Genomic DNA, 7443 nt, shown 5'->3' with positions numbered 1-7443 from the left:
TAAGAGTTGAAGACGAACGAGTGTATGTTAACAGACAGAGCAAGCAAAAAAGATAAAGAGAAAATCATCAAAAATGAAGAATGAAAAATTTTAGATCCCAAATAAAGAAGGAACACTCAGAAAGAAAGCTAGTAAATATGAAAACGGAGACAGATAACTAAGAAAATATTAATATAAAGTGAGAAAGCAAGGAAATAAAAGAAAAACATATTAAATATTAGAAAAAGAAATATCAACGCAAGCAAGCACTAAAAGCAAGTGAAAAGTAATAAAAAAAAGACACTAGAAATAACTGAGAAAAGTAAGATACCAAAAGAAAAAAGAAAAATACACAGGGATGTCAAGAAAAAGGAAGAGACATTGAAAAAGAGAATAAAAAAAGTAAAAACAAGGAAGTAAAAGCAATATAAATCAAAACATACCTTGTACGACTCTGCAAAAATTGAAAAAGCATTATCATAATTGAGGAACGCCGAATGCCAGCCAGCTTCGACGGTTGCCAATTGGCCAGTTGCAGTTGTTTTCCTAATCAATAGGACTACAGAGATTAAATTAATTTTGCCTACACAGCAAATGCGGATGTGTGTTCCGAAGATGGGCAATCGGCTTCTCGCGTGACGTAAAGAGAGCGACGGAACAACAGTTAGTTTGCCAATATTCCGGAATCCACAAAGTCTGACTCGATTCTTTATTCAAGAGTTATTTGTTAATCGGTGGAGTTAAAATCTTTCTCTCGGTATTCTGCATCTAATTTTGTTCTTTAATTTTTTATTTTTTTTATGGCGAGTCATTTGCTGTTCTTTTGGCAGAATCAATTTTTTTTCTGTTTTTCTTATTATTTCTAAACTCATAACGTTATTTCTTTTCTAATTAGCCTAGTACGACATTCTTTTCGCTAATGTATGCATTTTATGGGCGAATCAGTACTTTTATTGATTGTCTAATTTTTTCAGCTTTACTCCATCATATTTTTTAATATTTTCTTGATTCTTGTCCATATTAACTTTACACACCATGATTACGATAGTAGAATCTGTTATTATTATTATTATTATTATTATTATTATTATTATTATTATTATTATTATATTTCTACGTTCATTGTTATAATTAGTAGTTTATTTTTTTTATTACCACTGTGATTAGTATCACTATAGAGCTTTACTATTTTTAATTTTCGTATTTAGCCCTCTGGAATTGACTTCAGTAACCACCTAAGGTTCCTAGCTGGAAATTAATTGCATGCAATCTGTTTTTTTTATAATTTTTTATATTTTTTTACTATTACTCTCAGTACTATTACTGTCATTACCATTATTATGAACACTGTTTTTTCCACTTCTTCAGCAACTGTGTGGATATTGCCGGATATAATTTTTTATCGGGTTATCTCATGTATCTAGATTGCGTTTATTGTCTCTACTTTGTATATTCCATGTGTATGGCCTTGAGCTGAATTAAAATTTATTATTATTATTATTATTATTATTAAAATTATTATTATTATTATTATTATTATTAGTTCGCTTTCGATCGATGGGTTTCAGGCTTCTCGTTGACTCAAATTTTCCTTGCAGTTTCTCATTTGTTCTAACGGTATTGTAATATTTTTTTCAATCCTTTTTTAAGAGTTCCATTTGCATATAGTTATTTGTTAGTTGTGACTTCATCAGCATATCATATAAAGCGTGATATAATTCGGCGAAAGAGACATGCGTGATAAAGAATATAGCCTATCCACCGGTGAGTGATAAGAATTTTTTTTACATGGGATTTATGAGAGATGTAGATGTTAATGAATATGACTTATCTGCCATAAACGTAAAATCGCGGATAACACACAAGAGTACATTCAGGATCTATATATAATTATGCGCTTGTACCTTATCATATGTATGCATATGTATACATATTTAAGACATGGAATAAGCACAGGCTCATATGTAAACTTCTATACGAACTCACAATAGTTCCACATACATTTATGAGTATTTTTCATAAATAAATAAAAACTTGTACACTCACAAGCATTTGCACGTATTTATGCATGCATGTGCTTACGTACAAATGCGTATCCACATGTTTTTATTTATAGATTTATGTCTATACCCCCACTTGCTAAGTATTCGTATGTATGCATGGACGTGTATACATATGGCTGTAGACTTACAAAAGTATGCAGTAGCATTCTGTGAAAACTCAGCATCATACGATGCTGTAAAAAAGGCAGAGCAACGGTTAATTATTGCTCCCATGAAAGTGCAACATTTGTACAGTTTTTAACGTACGAAGTTTTCATCTGCATATACGTGCTTATCCTTGCCCAGACCCCTATACACGTGTGTGTATACACGTGCGCACGTATCACCGCCCAAGCCTTTTTATTTAGCAGGCTTCACATGCACTCCTATCTTCAAATTCTCGGGGCTAGAGTCTGATTAGTCACGCAATCTGCAGGTCCCTGGCGGTGCTTTATGCTTATCCAGAATGAAATAAACTAATGCACCAGACCCGGCCGGGTAATCCTTTCGTCAGAGATTAAATCGTGAAGAATTCTAATGAGTATCGTCGCTGCAGAAGGAAGGGAGATGAGGAAATCAAAAAAAAGAAGAAGACTGGAGCGAGGCAGGGTATGAAGGTAGAAACAGTCGGGAAGGAAGGAAAATGGGAAATAAAACGAGGAAAGGAAAGATACCGGTAATGAAGGTAGAAACAACGAAGAAGAAAGAGAATTGCGTTAATAAGATGAAGACTGGAAGCGAAGAGAAAGTAAATGTGAAAAATGATGAAGAAAAGACAATTTGAGAATAAAATTGACCTTGGGTAAGGCTTACAGAATGAATGTAGGGGAAATGAGAAAAAAAAGATAGTCGAAGAAAGAATAAAAACAGGAAAATGAAGATGGATTGCAAAAGTAGAGGGAATTCGGTGAGAAACAGAGAAGCATATTAAGGTAAAAGAGGAAATACGACGCAAAAATGGATGCAGAAACGTCGGGAGAGAAAATAAGAACCTCAAGAGCAAATGCTGAAGTCATGTCGAGGATGACGTCAGAGAGAATATTGTCAGGAAATGTTGAGACTGAAATAAGCAGAGGAAAAATTAAATAAAGAAAATGTAATATAGGAATAGAATTACGATTGCAAACAGATAAACATAAGTGGTGACATAAAGGCAAGAAAATGTGCAGGAAATCAGTGATTACTGATAATTTTCATGAGTATCCCATTATGAAATTTCATTCTGCAGAAGAAACAGACGTTTGAAGATTTCAAAAATCTCCTTGTTAAAGCCTTTATATCTGGCATTCTGGCTTAACCTGGTAACTTTCATGAAGACATTGTAAAACGATTTCTTCAGTCTTAAGTTTATCTCCCATTACTATGCAACAACCACGATACATATTTGTCGCGTCTGTAGGATGTACAAAGGAACACAAAATAACTGGAAATATTTTTATGAGCTGCGCAGGTACCTCTTCCATCCATCTTGCCACATGTGCTCTTTTTTGTATGAGAAAGAAGGAATACTGGACCTCCTAGAAGTAAGAGTACATTTCCAGTTATTTTGTGGGCTTTTTTTTTTATAGGATAACATTTGTTTGTATGGTAGTTATCAGCCCAAAATATGTTAATTTTCTTCAAAATTTTTAGAAAGAGGACTAGAATAGAACGCCATCATCATTAGTCTTGAAACCTTGAATTGTAAAATAAACTCAAAAGTGAGATAGCATTGCGCACATCACGAAATCCCCCTCCCCCCCAAAAAAAAAAAAACTTTATTCTTCAGCAGAACATCAGAGACTCGACCAAAAAGGTCCATATAAGGTTCGGGCGTCCTTTTCTTGCTGAGTATCACCTAATTTTTATTATAACTTGTGCTCCTCTTTGTAATCACCTGGTGAAATATCCCTGCATTTTACATATCCCAGCTCTAATTTTCCCACAAGCTTTGTGGCGTGCTGAGATGATGAAAGAGAGATCCTGTCATTATGACCATTATGTTTTCTTTTTGTTTCTGAAATTCCAAAAACGGGAAGAAAATGAAAAAGGAAGTCCTGAATGCACAAAAGAGGCCCAGATTCTTTGACACCTCTCTTTTCCGTGACGCCTATTCTGAATTAGGCTCCATTTTTCTGTGTTTTTCTACAAAAGAAGGAAGCGCAGGCACGGTAATAAGGTCTCTGTACAAGTATATTATGAATACAAATTATATATATATATATATATATATATATATATATATATATATATATATATATATATATATATATATATATATATATATATATATATATATATATATATAAAAAATGTTAAATAATAATACCCATATGAATACAACCACAATACACTCACAAAACACATACACATATTCACATTCACGCTCATACACAAACACACATATATGTGTGTATATACTATATATATACATACATACATACATATATATATATGTATATATACATATATATATATACATATATATATGTATTATTAATCATATGAATGTTCTATTTCATACCATCCCAAAAACCAGCAATACGTAAGGCGTGTTTACACATGCAGGAACAACGGCAGCCTGGTCTCACAAGTTATGTAAATATCTGATGTGTAAGTTTAACAAGGAAGTATGTTCCTTTTTTTTGTGTGCGAGAATCTGTGTTTTTGTGTGCGTGTGTGTTTTGAAAATAATAAGGTGAATATTAGTCCTCAAGGATCAATGAAAACTTGTCTAGGGTTTCCGTCACAAACATCTATTTTGTTTTTTCACTTCTGACAAGAATTCGCATGACGGTGCACTATGTCTGAAATTAGCATTTGTACTCATTATTCGCTCTTGTGCATCATGAAATTTCGAGATTCGTGCTTTCTTTACATTTTGCGGTAATTGTAGGAGAGCTCATAGGAAACACATAAGTCAGTCAGGAATCTGGCCTCCTCCATATTTTTCATTTGTTCTTGTTGGAAGGCAGCGGCATAATTGGGGTTCTTGAAAGTCAATTTAACTTTTGACAAATCTTCCTGATATATTTTCGCTGCGCATATTAGATATTAAGACGCTTCGTAAACACAAAATATTTTCATCGCGTCGCAGGCAACGGAGACATTTTCCAGATTCTTGGGATGCTTTTTTTTTTTTTCCTGGCGTATTTGGCTGGGCGCAATTTTAACGCGAGGCAAATAGGATGTAAAGAATCAGTGATGAGAATTTGAGAGATACACATATATACACACACACACATATATATATATATATATACATATATATATATATATATATATATATATATATATATATATATATATATATATATATATATATATATATATATATATATTACAAAGATAAACATTAGTGGCGTAAAGGCAAAAAAATTTTTTTTCAGAAAACCATTGGTTTTTATAATGCTATAAGAATCTCACTATGAAAAGTAGTAATTATATATATATATATATATATATATATATATATATATATATATATATATATATATGAATGTATATAATATATAGTGTATGTGTATGTGTATTTGTAGTATATGTGCACTAGAGAGAAAGCAGAGAGAAAGAGAGAGGGGGCGGGCGAAGCATAACTGGCGTAAAAATGTGTGTGGAATGATTTTATGATTTAACATCATAATAGCTTGGGATGAATGAAAGAGAATCATTCAGTTTACATGTTAATTTTAATATAAAATCACTATTTCTGTCGCTTTAGCGCTGATGTGACCCAGCTGGTGGTCTCTAGTAATAGTAGTAGTACATTAAGAAATACAATAATAATAATAATAATAATAATAATAATAATAATAATAATAATATAATTCCATGATCAGTTAAAGGAAAAATAACGTCTAAAGATTTTAATTTTCGATTAAATAAAAAGGCTTTCTCTTCAGTACAGCATTATTTAAGGTTCTTTGCAGCGTCCCTTCGTCCCCTAGCTGCAACCCCTTGTGTTCCTTTTACTATTCCTCCTTTCATATTCTTTCTTCCAACTTACTTTCCACCCTCTTCTGACAATTGTTTCAGAGTGCGGCTGCGAGGTTTCCCTCCCGTTACACCTATGTAACCTTTTACTATCAATTTCCGTTTCAGCGCTGAATGACCTCATTGGTCCCAGCGCTTGTCCTTTCGGCCTAAATTGTACATTGTATTCTATGCAATAATAATAATAATAATAATAATAATAATAATAATAATAATAATAATAATAATAATAATACTAATAATAATAATATAATAATAATAATACTAATAATAATAATATTATTATTATTATTATTATTAATTCTATATTCTGTAAATTACTAAAAAGAGGCTGGATTGTTTATTTACTTTAGTTCAACTTCACATTAATATGTGTGTGGACGTACATACACACATACATACATATATATTATATGTATATATACATACACATATGTATATATATGTAAATGTATGTGTTATTGTTTATATATATGTAAGTGTAAATAATATTTGTAAATAGATAAAAAGAGAAGGATAACTTCGGCACGTGGTTGATTGTCACAGTTTTGCAAGACTGTTCCGTGCACTCAAGTATCGTGGATTAATTAAGTAGTTTTTAACCCACGTGCAAGAAATACACTATAATTGTATATTTATTATATATATTATCTTATTATTCAAGGAGACGAATAAGCCAGAAGATCTGAGTACAATCTTAGATATAAACATTCATGTCCCGCGAGCATTAAAGTGCATAGTTAACTTTGCCGTATAAAATGTTCCAACCTGTTATTAGTGTCAACAGAAAGTTAAGACAAAATTGAAATGGGACAAAGAAAACCGAAGTGACACGTGTGCTATAAAGATTATACATCTAATAAAGCAGTTTTACATTTCCCTACATTTCTAGCCATTTGTGAACAAAAAGTAGAATTTCAGCCATGCCCAATCAAAGCCTACTGTCGAAATGAGAGAAGCAAACCAATCAAATGCAGAGCTTTTTAAGCAGTCAAGACGCTGAAACTGAATTTTCGTTTGTTGAAAGCAGATAAGCATTTCCTTGCCATATAACCTTCCTCCTACTCACGGTAGAGAATTGAAGATGATTTATCATATTAAAATAATGAAATAGTTAAGATAATCTAATTAGCTGAGACGCTCCATCCAGACCTGATCGCAGACGATTCTCTTGAAATTCCAGTACTTCCTCGCTGGACTGGTCGGTACCGTTCTCGGCTAGCACACCGCAGGGCCCGGGTTCGAATCTCCGGCCGGCCAATGAAGAATTAGAGGAATTTATTTCTGGTGACAGAAATTCATTTCTCGGTATAATGTGGTTCGGATGACACAATAAGCTGTAGGTCTCGTTGCTAGGTAACCAATTGGTTCTTAGCCACGTAAAATAATAAGTCTAATCCTTCGGGCCAGCCCTAGGAGAGCTGTTAATCAGCTCAGTGGTCTGGTTAAA

Source organism: Macrobrachium rosenbergii, chromosome 16, assembly GCF_040412425.1.
Source record: "Macrobrachium rosenbergii isolate ZJJX-2024 chromosome 16, ASM4041242v1, whole genome shotgun sequence".
Classification (NCBI taxonomy): Eukaryota; Metazoa; Arthropoda; class Malacostraca; order Decapoda; family Palaemonidae; genus Macrobrachium; species Macrobrachium rosenbergii.
The sequence above is the reverse complement of the archived record's forward strand: the minus strand, read 5'-3'. Positions refer to the sequence as shown.